This window comes from Felis catus, chromosome A1 (genome assembly GCF_018350175.1).
Source record: "Felis catus isolate Fca126 chromosome A1, F.catus_Fca126_mat1.0, whole genome shotgun sequence".
Classification (NCBI taxonomy): Eukaryota; Metazoa; Chordata; class Mammalia; order Carnivora; family Felidae; genus Felis; species Felis catus.
In genome coordinates, this window is record NC_058368.1 from 25216215 (window position 1) to 25230220 (window position 14006).

Below are 14006 nucleotides of genomic sequence, written 5' to 3' on the forward strand. Positions count from 1 at the left end.
ATTTAAAGGGCATTTAGGTGGTTTTTACTTTATTTTATTTTTAATTTTCATTTAATTGGTTTTTTAAACTTACATCCAAGTTAGGTAGCATAGAGTGCAACAATGATTTCAGGAGTAGATTCCTTAGGTGCCCCTTACCCATTTAGCCCATCCCCCCTCCCCTCCAGTAACCCTCAGTTTGTTCTCCAGATTTATGAGTCTCTTCTGTTTTGTCCCCCTCCCTGTGTTTATATTATTTTTGCTTCCCTTCCCTTATGTTCATTTGTTTTGTCTCTTAAAAAATTTTTTTTTCAACGTTTTATTTATTTTTGGGACAGAGAGAGACAGAGCATGAATGGGGGAGGGGCAGAGAGAGAGGGAGACACAGAATTGGAAAGAGACTCCAGGCTCTGAGCCATCAGCCCAGAGCCCGACACGGGGCTCAAACTCACGGACCGCGAGATCGTGACCTGGCTGAAGTCGGACGCTTAACCGACTGCGCCACCCAGGCGCCCCTGTTTTGTCTCTTAAAGTCCTCATATGAGTGAAATCATATGATTTTTGTCTTTCTCTGACTAACTTCACTTAGCATCATACACTCCAGTTCCATCCACGTAGTTGCAAATGGCAAGATTTCATTCTTTTTGATTGCCAAGTAATACTCCATCGTGTGTATGTATGTATGTGTATGTATGTATGTATGTATATATATATATATATATATATATATATATATATATATATATACCACATCTTCTTTATCCATTCATCCATCGATGGACATTTGGGCTCTTTCCATACTTTGGCTGTTGTTGACAGTGCTGCTATAAACATGGGGGTGCATGTGTCCCTTTGAAACAGCACACCTGTATCCCGTGGATAAATGCCTAGTAGTGCAATTGCTGGGTCATAGGGTAGTTCTATTTTTAGTTTTTTGAGGAACCTCCATACTGTTTTCCAGAGTGGCTGCACCAGCTTGCATTCCCACCAGCAGTGCAAAAGAGATCCTCTTTCTCGGCATCCTCGCCAACATCTGTTGTTGCCTGAGTTGTTAATGTGAGCCATTCTGACAAGTGTAAGGTGGTATGTCATTGTGGTTTTGATGTGTATTTCCCTGATGATGAGTGATGTTGAGCATTGTTTTCATGTGTCGGTTGGCCATCTGGATGTCTACTTTGGAGAAGTGTCTATTCATGTCTTTTGCCCATTTCTTCACTGGATTATTTGTTTTTTGGGTGTTGAGTTTGAGAAGTTCTTTATAGATTTTGGATACTAACCCTTTATCTGACATGTCGTTTGCAAATATCTTCTCCCATTCTGTCGGTTGCCTTTTAGTTTTGCTGATTGTTTCCTTCGCTGTGCAGAAGCTTTTTATTTTGATGAGGTCCCAGTAGTTCATTTTTACTTTTGTTTCCCTTGCGTCCGGAGACGTGCTGAGTAGGAAGTTGCTGCGGGCAAGATCAAAGAGGTTTTTGCCTGCTTTCTTCTCCAGGATTTTGATGGCTTCCTGCCTTACATTGAGATCTTTCATCCATTTTGAGTTTACTTTTGTGTATGGTGTAAGAAAGTGGTTCAGGTTCATTCTTCCGCATGTCGCTGTCCAGTTTTCCCAGCACCACTTGCTGAAGAGACAGTCTTAAGGCATTCACATTTTTGCACCAGTGCCTTGAAACTCAATTCCCACAGGGTTATGCAGAGAGGGCCAGATGAGGTCTGCACACACAGTATGTTGCATTATTACAAAAGCTTAGGGAACCCAAATCTCTTAAAATGTACAGCAAGCACACCTGCCCTCAATCCCGAAAGCAGATATGGTATCTGTGTCCCAAGGCTATAAGCAAACTGGCCCTTTGCTCCAAAGAATCACTAACTCTATATTTCAAGGCTGTTCACTATAAAAATATCCTTGAAAACCTAGTCTGGAATAAAGGACATTCAGTGCTATGCTTGCAAGATATGCAAAAAATGGAAGAGATCAATGAAGAATTGTTTCCCCACACGTATATGCCCAGGGGTGGGAATGCTGAGTCAAAGGAGCTGGCACAGATTTAGCTTCGACGGATACTGAAAAAAAAAAAAAAAATTCCCCAAGCGACTGTATCATTTTACACGCCCATGAGCAGGTGTATGAGGGTTTCAATTGCTCCGCACCCTTGCCAACACTTGGTACTGTTGGTCTGTTTCATCTGAGCCATTGTGGTGTGGCCATACCTTTGTCCCTTTCAGGGACTCTTCCACATATCAGGCCTGCTTAGGTGTTATAATGATGGTACAAACCATCAGGAATATCACTGCCATGGGCAGCGTGGATCGGAGGCTCTGGGGAAACAGAAAGACACACAGGGCAAACTTCCCTCAGGAAACATGCTTTAAAGGTATAGAAAGTATGAGATCGCTCCTAGGCATGGAGAGCTGGTCTCAAGGGAAGGCACTACCTATGCAGTGCCATTCAGGCCGTGCCAGCATGGTGACGGGCCTCAAAAAGAGACCCTCAGTGGAGCAAAGAGGGATGAGCAGGTGGGAAAGGTGGGAGGACCAAGGGCCAGACCTGCTCGTAGGATTAAACTTTGTAGCAGCATTGCATTGACCAAAATGCTAGCGGGTGACGGCGATGATGAAGGTGACAGTAATCATTTACTGAGGGCCCCCGGTGTTCCAAGCACTAAGCTGGGCTCTTTACATACATTAAACCTCTCTCTACGTTGCAACCAGCATCCGTCGGCCAGTGATGAGACGGAAATAGTAAAAGGCTTTTGCTAGTGAAAACACCGGTCTCGGGTGAGAATTTTCAGGGAGCTTTACGGGAGATTTGGAAGGGCTTTGGTGTTTTTACGACTTCACCTAACTCAGCTATGGGCCTAGAAATTACGCAGGGTGAATTTCCTTAGCTCACATCTCCATCCACTAGCCAGATAAAGATAATAGTAGTGAACGCAATGATAACTTCGGTAAGAATATCTCCTTACTTGGGGCCAGATACTATACAATGTACTTTGCATCTCATTCAGTCCTCACTTCAACCCTATGGCATCATAATCCCCACCTTATAAAGAAACTGAAGGACAGGGAGGTTAATTAACGAGTCCACAGTCTCACGGGTTTTAGTAGCAAAGCCAGGATTCATTTCCAAGATGGTCAGGCTTCAAATATGTTTTCTTTCTACTCTGTAGCACCAACTTGCCATCTACTCTTGATCAAATGACACACTTCCTATTTTAAGGACAAGCTTCTAGGGAGGCCTAATCTGCTAAAGATCATTATTTGGGAATTTAGCCTGCTGTCACAAGATGGTCTTTTGTGTGAAACGACCTGGTCCTCTGCTGTAGATCCGTGCATTTCTGGTATGAGCGTATGGATTGTGAGTTGACGATCATCCCGGAAGGACCAGAGGCCATATCCATGCCTGTGGGTAGACAGTGTTCCCTGACAGTGAAGCAGTTCCCAGTCTTAATCATCCAGGAAAGAGGCGAGTTCTCGGGGAGGAAACCAGGATTCCCAGTTCTGGGGGGCCTAGGCATGCAGAGAACCTCGGCTTCTCTCACAGCCTGGCCATGATGGGCCTCGAAGCCTTTGAGGAGGACAGTGTGCAGGCGTGCATTCATCAGGGGTGGGAAATCTGGAGGCTGGGAGCCAGGATGGACGGGCCAGAAAGTCCTGGAGGACAGGCCTAACGTTATGCACAGTAAGCTAGGCCTGACCCTAAGCATGAGCCCACTTTGAAAGTTAGTCAGAGTAAGCTCAGGAATGCTTCCGGGACATCTCAACTCTGAATCTGCAAATCAGTAGTTCAGAGATACTACTGATGCAGGGATCAAGGACACACACGAACGAACGCCTCTCTCCATTGCCTTCCTAGTTCCCTGCAGGCACGAGAAGTTCCACGGTTTCAGCAGTCACAGGTTGGGAGAAACCCAGCAAAACTCTGATGGGGAGACCGGGGCAGGGTGTCAGGAATGAGGACAGTCACATCGACATTCCAGTGACAGGGACGCTTCGCTCGGGTCCTCTAAGATGGAAGAGCTTAAGACCAAGAGGAAATCATTCATTCATTTGAAAAAAAAAAAAAAATCGCTGTTCTCTTTTAGGTACCAGATAATGTTCTAGAGATACAGTAGTTAACCAAGATAGCCAAGTTCCTAGTCCCAAGAAACTTACGTTACAGTAGGGAAGACAGTACAGTGCACACGCGTAGATATATGACCTATACTATATGTACATTATAGTTCCATAGTGTTGATAAATGCCATGGAGTAAAATAAATTAGAGTAAGAGGATGGAGAGAGGTTTTTTGTAAGTGAAGGGGAGGGAAGGCAGCCTCAGATTGAAGGTATTTGCAGAGCAGCGCTGCAAATGAAGTGGGAGAGAGACCCAGCATGGGTATCTGATAGTGTCCTAAGCAAAGAGATCGTGCAAAGGCCCTGTGACAGGTGTAGACAGCACGTTTAACACACAAAAAGTGGTAAATTGTTTACAGCAAAGGGGGCAAGGAGGATATGGGTGGGAAAAAGGCGAGGCCAGGGAGTTAGCTGGGAGTCAGAGTGTGTCAGCTCTTGGTGGCCATGATAGGGATCTTTGGCTTTATTCGGAATGGGATGGAAACCCATTAAAATACTTGGTGAGACAAATTACAGTCCGTATGAGGCAAGAATGGACACAGGGAGACTCATGTATTAGTTTCCCAGGGCTACCATACAACTATCACCGGCTTGATGGCTCAAAATAACAGAAAATTTCTCTCACCGTTCTGGAGGCCAAAATTCTGAAGGAAGGTGTTTTGGTCTTTTGGGTGAAATGACCTGGTCACTTCCCCTCTGAAGGGCCACATCCTCTCTGAAGGCTCTAAGAGAAAATCCTTCACTGCTTCTTCTGGTCTTCCCCTCTGCGGCTTTCTCTTCCGCCTATGTCTCCTCTTCCATCGCTTCTAAGAATGCTTGCCGTTAGACCGAGGGCCTATCTGGATAATCCAGGATGATTTCAGCTCAAGATCTTGAACTTTTTTACATCAGCAAAGCCCCCTTTTGCTCAGATAAAGTCACATTCACAGGTTCCAGAAGTTAGGAGGTCGACCTATTTTGGCGGTCCACCGCTATTTTCAGCCCCACGACAACTAGTCAGCAGGCTCTGGTAAAGCCCAGAGAGGTGATGAGGGAGATTTGCCCTAGGGGAGTAACAGCCAGACGGTGAAAAGTGGTCAGATTATGCGAGTATAACAGGTCAATGGGGAGGGGTCGTTCATTCGTCTTCTCCAGAAACGTTTCTGGGGAACCTACCACGTTCCTACACTACTGCCACTGGGGATACAGCGGGGTTAACACAGATATAATGCTCGCCCACCTGGAGCTTACCTCGTGGTCTAACAGGAAACCTGGACCTTGAATAAGCGTGTTGTGTGTTACAAAGGAAATATACCAGCAACAGACCAACCTATTGAGAGTTTGGGACGCGCCGAGGAGGAATACAACTTAGCCAGGACAAAGGGTGCTCCAGGCGAAAAGGCTGAGGAAGGTATGGAGCTCTGGCAGAGCAGGCTGAATCTGTGAGAGTCCCTGGAGACCAGGGGAGCAGCCTGGCCACCAGAAGGTGCCAGAACACCGAGGACACACCTCTGCCCCTCACAACTTGTGACGTCGGCCTGTGGGCACGTAGCCATTTTCAGCAAGAGGCCCCCGTCCCAGGTTCCGGCACCGGCTCCTACTGTACCCATAACCCTGAGCGGCACCGATGCCCACAGCCTGAGCTTGTGCAGACTGGGCGAAGTGGTTCTCGCAGCAGGCTGGGCACACCCCCCTTGCGTCACTCCCTCCTTCCTCCTAAGGAGATGCTCAGGTTCACGGGGCTTTGATTCACTTATTTTTAACCTTTATTTTTATTATTATTAATGTTTACTTATTTTTGAGACAGAGGCAGAGCATGAACAGGGGAGTGGCAGAGAGAGAGGGAGACACAGAATTGGAAGCAGGCTCCAGGCTCTGAGCTGTCAGCACAAAGCCCGACGCGGGGCTCGAACCCACAAACCGCGAGATCATGACCTGAGCGGAGGTCGGCTGCTTAACCAACTGAGCCACCCAGGCGCCCCTATTTTTTTTTTTTAATTTTTTTTTCAACGTTTTTATTTATTTTTGGGACAGAGAGAGACAGAGCATGAACGGGCGAGGGGCAGAGAGAGAGGGAGACACAGAATCGGAAACAGGCTCCAGGCTCTGAGCCATCAGCCCAGAGCCCGACGCGGGGCTCGAACTCACAGACCGCGAGATTGTGACCTGGCTGAAGTCGGACGCTCAACCGACTGCGCCACCCAGGCGCCCCAAGGCGCCCCTATTTTTAACCTTTAAATGGCTCACCCAGGCACCGGGTTTCGCTTGCCAAATGCAGATATAAAAATGTCAGTACACGAAAAGTTGCTTTTAAGAAAAAGTCCTTTCATCTGCAAGATTCATAATACTCATTAGCAGGCTCAAAATCTCGCAGATGAAAGGCAGAGCCAGAGAGTAAATGAAGACAGACAGGCACTCCTCTGACTACGTGGTGGGACTGCAGGCCCGCCCCTGACGTTTGCAGGGCTCGAGGCCAAAGTGCAGATGGAGGTCCACACGCTTCCAAGTTCAGATACTTATGAGTACAAATCAAGGTAAGAGACTCTTAAAATATGTTCTATCCTCCCCCTTTAGGAATTCCCCCTTCCGGAGTGATCTGCATGGCCACGACCCCCAGCCAGTGGCCTGTCTTGCTTTCTTCATCATGAGGCTTAGTCTGGCACTATGACAGGTCCCTGGCAAAGGCAAATGAACCTCCACAGGCCACACATCCCAACTCTGTGCATATCCCCCCAAAATAGTCATCCATGGGCCATATCTCATGTCTAACGGTCCACCTTCTGGATGTTGGGTCCCAGAAATAGCACAGCTACAGGACGTTGACTTAGAGCCATTGGGTAGGGAATACAGGATCTCCGTTATCTGGAGTGTGGTCTCCAAGGGTCGGTTCAAGGGCTCCAGGCAGGCACAACCCATCAGTGCCTCACCTCAAGAGGAGGGGTATAGCCAGAAGAGTATATGGGTGCATTCAGCCTTTTGCTACGTCAGCGGTCTTGCCGAGGTATGGGAGGGGAAAGTGGGTCTAGATCAGTCTAGCAAGTGGACAGATTTCCTGGGTTGATCGAGCAGCCTGTCCTTCTCAAACAACTTGTAAAGAGCAATCTGCTATTAATAAAAGGAATGTCTGAGGCTTAGAGTAATCTCTGTAAAAAAAGTAAAAGCAAATAAAGTACCCCTCTGACATGAAAAGTTTGTTCCTCAAGGCTTTCATTTTATAGCCTACGACAGCAGCTGAGCACTGTCCTCGGTGTCCTCCTCCTGGCCAGAGCCCCGCGCCTCCTCTGTGTCCCATCACCGCTGGGTTCTGGGTAAGGGGCTGCCAGGAGACCTTCCTGATAAGCCCCCAGCCGTGGACTCACAAGGACACACACACACACACACACACCTACGCACTCCTGAGAATGTAGCAGCCAAAAATAAAAGGCGCAGGACAGGGCCTCCACCTGAAAACAAACAGCCTTTCCAAGGATACGGTCCAGAACAGGGTTCCATTTATACATCATTCACGCATTCGTTTACTCCAGCAACAAAAGCTGATGGAGAGTTTACCCGATGCCAGATACTTTCAAGTGCTGGATTTGCCCATCACTGGGCTAGGCACTGGGCAAACTAAATACGGCCCCTGCCCTCAATGGCGTCCACCCTAGCTGAGGAGGGAAGGCCGCGAGCTAGTAATTTCGGCGTGAGCTGGACAGGTCTTAACTGCCGCTTGACTCCACAGGGCAGAGAGAGAGAGCCGGCATCCATCTTACGGAGGCTTATTGGTCTCAGACAACACCAGTCGGGACTGTGGCCGAGCCACCTAAATGCTATAAAGGACAAGAGCCAACATGATCCTCGTACGTGAAGGTGACACTAATATCCCGATGGATGGCACAAATACGTATCAAGCATCTAGCGCGTTTCAGGCACCATGTGAGCAGTGAGGACGTGTGGGCAACAAGTCCCCATCCTGAAGGCTCTCAAAAGGCAGGAAACTATGTATAAATCAACCAGCCCCGGGCAGCCAAGAGCCAGGGCCTAGGAACTAAAGAAGGGCCCTGAGAGCTCAAGATCTGAGTCCTAGGTTTTGTTCTCAGAATGTCACCCACATATTCCTTCCCCGCTCCTCACAGAGTGAGACTGTCCTGGATGTATACCTGACCAGGCGGGTCAAGAGGCTTTCGAAATCATAGGACTGGTGTGCGTACAGACACGTGTATGGACCCCTCTCACTGCTCTTTGCCCATGGATCTTGGTTCTTAAAAAGTTTGGTTCAGGGGCGCCTGGGTGGCTCAGTCGGTTGAGCGTCCGACTTCGGCTCAGGTCATGATCTCATGGTCCGTGGGTTCCAGCCCCGCGTCGGGCTCTGTGCTGATGGCTCAGAGCCTGGAGCCTGTTTCAGATTCTGTGTCTCCCTCTCTCTCTGACCCTCCCCCGTTCATGCTCTCTCTCTGTCTCAAAAATAAATAAATGTTAAAAAAAAAAAAAGTTTGGTTCACCAAAATTTTCGTTTTCATTGTCCTCTTTTCCAATTAATTAGTTAACGGCATACATATATCCCAAGGCCCAAGCCTTCTGTGTGTCTGCTAACCCATATCTCCCTGCTGAATTTACATAATTTTGCTCATCGGCAAAAGAAACTGTGTGTGCAGTGATGTAACGGAGGCAAGAATCAGGTATTCTTAGAGATGGGCCTTGACTCGGTGGCCAGATACAGCAATGTTTAGGGAATAAGCTTCCAGGCCCACCCCTACAGTGAAGGATCTCTCTGCAATACTTAAACCGATCTTCATGGCTGGAAAACCACGAATTTCATACAGGCAAGTCCATTTCTAGCCTTCGTTATTCTGACTAACCACCAATTTCACCAACAAAAGCCTCTGCGAAATGTTAATTAGCAGCATCTGGTGTGGATCAGAAATACGGATACTGAGGCAATGGCAGTTGTCATCTCTGGAGTGTGGCCTTCCTGCTAAAGTGTCGGATGATCACCTCAAAGAGTGACTTCCTGGTTAGGGAACTGATAGCCTCTATAGTCTGGTTAAAAAGGTTCACGTTTATACCACATCCCTCCCACTAAAATATTTCAAAGAAAATCATGGACATTACCATGCTGTCCACAGGAAGATCTCATCCATCTGTGTCCCAAGTATAACTAAGTCTGGGGGAAATGGAGCATGGGACACATTCTCTAATGAAGATGTTCTATCCCAGGTGACAAGAGTGCCACTGTTGTTTTCTGCTCTCAGCGTATTTTTTGACTGCTTGAAAGGCATTCCAGAGTCCTCCTGGGTTTTGTGGGCACGTCTACAGTCACGGTAGGTTTTGACGAAAAGAGGGGAAGGGCCAAGGTGTCCCGGGAAAATGGAACAGGCAACGCTCAGCCTTCAGCCTTGACCGTCCCTCCTGGAAAGAGCGAGAATTTTTAGGCACTGCAGAGTGGGACCTAGGGGTAGCTAACAATTACTCCCTCTTCTTAGCAGCCCTGATTACAAACTTGGTGCAGGCCCTGACGTTATCCCCAAACTCTGATACCTACCCTGAAATTTTACCCCCTCCCCCACCTGCTTTTTGGCTCTGGGTGTGAAACGCACTGATAAGCATGTTGCTCTCCCCTCCCCCCCCCCTTAAGTCACTCGCATAAAAGAGACTTTGCGTGAGCAAAGTCTAAGCAAATGCCTGTCATCTGAAATTAGGTGCAAACCCTCCCCCAGCTGAAATACAGTAGCAAGCAGGGCTTGCTGGCCACAGAGAGCAGAAAGGGTCATGAGATTTTCCAGGGGCAGTTGTCCTCTTTGGAGGCCAGGATTTGGAGAGAGAGCCATTACCAACCATAGGAGTGTGGCTGATCAAATTAAGGAAGGCGTTTTTTAAATTCAATTACACCCTCAGTGGAAATGGTCTCACTAATGCTTGGGGAAAGAATTATACCCAGTCCATAAAGCCTAACACTTCTAAACCCAATTTTGCACATTATTCTAAAGGTTAATTCAAGATCTCTCTTCCAAATGGGAAGTTAAATGCAGCCAATGGGAGGAAGGCATCTGCTGACTGACTGAGGAGTTTATCAGCCTGTAAGAGTTCATTAGTTTTAATTAGCGTAATCACTAATGTTGCATTAACAGTTTAGTGAAGGAAAGTAATTACTCACACATCCACTGTATTAGATGGGAAGATTAGAATTCATTTTCCAAAACGATTAGCATTTTGCCAATTAAAAGAATCCTTTCTCCCTGCCAGAAACCCTGTGACCTCACTCACCCGAAGATCGTTTAAACGAAACATATTTTGCATCAGAAAATGGAGCAGGAAGAAGGGGAAGAAGTAAGGCTGGGTTTATTCCTAGAGCCTTCTTGGGGCACAGCGATTGCAGGGGCTCCCTGAGTTGATAGTGTCCCGCTCTATTTGCATAGTCATTCACTTCAGTGGCTTCAGATTGTGCCCTGGGCTTTGTCACCCAGCAGCAATTAAAAAATGAAAAGGCTAGTGGAAGATGAGGCCGAAGGAAGCAAGGTGGAAGGGCCGTTGCTAAGGTCCTCTGGTTGGACAAGAGTGGGACTTACCACCGGCCCCATCCTGAGCGCGCAGGAGCGCTCTACCGCAGGAAGCTGTGTCTCTTGGGCCCCTGAATGACTTCCCCTGAGCACCGGTGATATCTTGCCGCCTCTGGCTGCTCTCCGGCACCACGGCCACCTCTTCTCCATCTCTACCAGGATCCCCAGAGACCCATTTCTGCGACGGGAATTTCAGGATGTTCTGCCATCATGGGTCTGTGTGGGGACAGGAGGCCCCAGGCCAAGTGCAATGTTGGGGTTTCCAGGCCCTTATGTTGGCCTGTGTTCAGTCCAGAGTGCCGCCCACGTGCAAAGATCATCTGGCCAGGACAGACACAGGCAGGCATGGACTGAGGCAGAAGGCCACCGGCAGTAATCACCCAAATCCACACCTAAAGGGAAATGCCATCTTGATGTAATACTTACTAACAAGTATTGCAATACTTGTAATAATTTGATGTAGTTATTAAAGCTGTCTCACAAGCATTATTTCCTTCGATCCCCAAACAACCCTTTGAGATACATATTTTGTTGATAGGGAAACTGACTTAATCAGGGCTACGGGACAAATAAACAGTGAAACAGAATAGAGTCTGCGGACATCCAGCCTGTGATCATCACAGATTCTGATCTCTGTCACCTTTGACTGATCTGGGCTCTGTTCCCAGCGGCACCCCTTATGAGCCACGTCACCTTGGGCAAGGGACTCAACATCTCTAGGTTTCTTCATCTGCAAGACTAATATAATATGTTTCTCTAGTGATTGTTGTAAGAACAAAGTGAGAGAGAGGAGCTTCTCAGAGGCTGGGAGAGGGGACCGCGTTTGGGGCTTTCTGTGTGAGGCCGAGACCAGTCCTCTTGAGCCCGGCAGACGAACCCCACTGCCAGGCCTGAGTCTGTTGGAAAGACCTGGGGGGACCCTGGCATGTGGCCGACAGTGTGCGAGCCCTGGGCTTTTGTACGTTCCCAAGGGATACGAGAAACTCCCCCTCTCCCACTGACTGAATGGTACATGCCACCAGCAGGCAGGTAGGAGCTAAGCCAGATTTAATTTTTTCATTTGTTTTTTAAAGAGGAATTGATCGGGGCACCTGGGTGGCTCGGTCGGTTAAGCGTCCGACTTCGGCTCAGGTCACGATCTCACGGTCCGTGAGTTCGAGCCCCGCGTCGGGCTCTGTGCTGACAGCTCAGAGCCTGGAGCCTGTTTCAGATTCTGTGTCTCCCTCTCTCTCTGCTCCTCCCCTGTTCATGCTCTGTCTCTCTCTGTCTCAAAAATAAATAAACTTTAAAAAAATAAAGAGGAATTGATCTTTCCCGTGAAAAATTAAATGAAGTAATTATGCAAAAAAATACCAACTTTCCACAGTGCCTAATTCCTAGCAGAGGTTACCTACTAGTCAGTCCCCTTTCCTGTATTTAACACGAAAGGGGAAGTCAGACCCATCACTAGCAGGATTCTGGAACACAGCCTCCCTCATGGGCCTGGCAGGGGTGCAGGATGGGTGACGGCACGCTGCCCCTCCGCTTCCGCCCAGGAACAGCGCAGGAACCACGGAAAGGCCCCTGTGGCTCACCCCCGAGGTCGGCTGCCATCCCCGGGCAGGGCACAGAAACTGGCAGCTGGAGCTAACAAGCCGGTGCGACGCCCGCCTGCCTCTAGGTCACCTGGGCCACAGGGTGACAAGCACATCATGTGGGGGTGTGTACGCAGTGGAGGGGGGGTGGGGCCCAGGATACCCTAAAGAAAGGGAAGCCAGCCAGGCCTCCACCATTAGCCAGCCTCGAGCCCAGGGAGACGGGCACCCTGGCAGCCACAGTGGCACGAGTCAGAAGGCAGACCTTCACCCTCAAACTCTCCACGTTGGGGACGAAAGGAACCGAGAGGAGGAGGCAAGGGTCCAAAGGCACCTGCAGTCCTGATAGGGCTTGGAGAGCCGGGGCACAAGGGACACGGTGCCTGAGTTCCGCCCAGAGGCCGGCTGCCCCGGGATGGCCTCGTGCCCCGAGGGCCCTGCGAGGTGCCACCTCACTGCACGGCCCCGGTCCCGCAGGCTAATTCAAGGAACCCGAGCTGGAACTCCAGGAATGGAGGAGGAGCTGGAGGCAGGGAGAGCTTCAGGAAGGGAGAAGGGGGGGAGCAGGGCTGCCGTGTTCAGAGTCAGGGGGGTGTCAAAACGGCCAAGCTTTGTAACCTTGGGCACGCAACCACGGAAGTCTGTTTCTTCAACTGAAAAAATAGGAACCGTAGTCCTGGGGTCACAGGGAGGACCCTTGCGAAAATCACAATTAATGAGGCGCACACTGATGTCTGTGCCACCCACAGCCAGAAACACGGTTCATCCTGCTCACAGCTGATCCCCCTAAGCACCCTCACGGTCCGGCCAGAGAAGGTATTCAATCAGTGTTTACTGATACCTGATCAGCAAGAGCCATCACAGCTCCTGGGGCAGGGGGGGGTGTTTGTGGACACACTGCCATGAGGAACAAAGGATCGGGAGAGTCTCGGGGTGGAGGCTTCCTCGCATTGAGCCCCTGGGAAGCTGCTCTGGAGCAGTGAGCCTGGAACAGGGCAGAAATGTGCCCGCTGGGGGGGGGCGGTCGGGGGTAAGGGCGAAGTCCCGGGAGTCACAGATGAGGCTCCCTGCCTGGGAACTGTGGCCCAAGTTGCACATCATCAGCTCTGCATCCCTCCTGAGGACCCAGGGGAGGGCACCCAAGACGGCACAACCCTTTGGCAGCACTGGAAGGACAAACAGGCACTTACCTGTTGTTCTAATAAGAATAGCAATGGGGGTGCCTGGGTGGCTCAGTCGGTTAGGTGGCCGGCTCTTGATTTCAGCTCTGGTCATGATCTCACAGTTTGTAAGTTCGAGCCCCACGTCGGGCTCTGTGCTGACAGTGCGGAGCCGCTTGGGATTGTCTCTCTCCCTCTCTCTCTCTCTCTCTCTCAAAATAAATAATTAAACGTAAAAAATATAATAATATCAATGATAAGAAAGGGAGGGGAGGAATTCCATTGGCTTCTAATGCCTGCACAAAAATATTAGCGGTATTAAAAAAGCAAAAAAAAATTGCTTTTTGTCTTTATGACTAATGACCATCATAATGCACGTTGAAGGGGGAAATTGCCTATGTGTTTCAGTATTTTGTTAAGGAATCAGAAAGACATAAATATTGTCTTTTCTTGGACTGAAGTTTCAGAATCTCAACCACCCAAGGCATCTACCTCAATTTTTTTTAGGGGTTTGTTTTTGTTTTTGTTTTTGTTTTAACATGCTGTTAGCTTTGGAAAATATCTTCTTCGCGAAAGGAATTTTTTGCGGGAGCTTCCGTTTTTAATTGGCACAATTTAGATCCTATACCAAAATGACACGACGTGGAGAAGATTTAACAATGT

General features: G+C 48.7%; 2 protein-coding genes across 20 annotated transcripts in view; one reads left to right on the plus strand and one right to left on the minus strand.

Moving 5' to 3' along the window:
* The window catches only part of CBY2 (chibby family member 2), a 160929-nt gene that overhangs the window by 80283 nt on the left and 66640 nt on the right, over window positions 1-14006 (minus strand). The window lies entirely within an intron of this gene.
* The window catches only part of SIAH3 (siah E3 ubiquitin protein ligase family member 3), a 76543-nt gene that overhangs the window by 55498 nt on the left and 7039 nt on the right, over window positions 1-14006 (plus strand). The gene's annotated exons all lie outside the window — the stretch shown is intronic.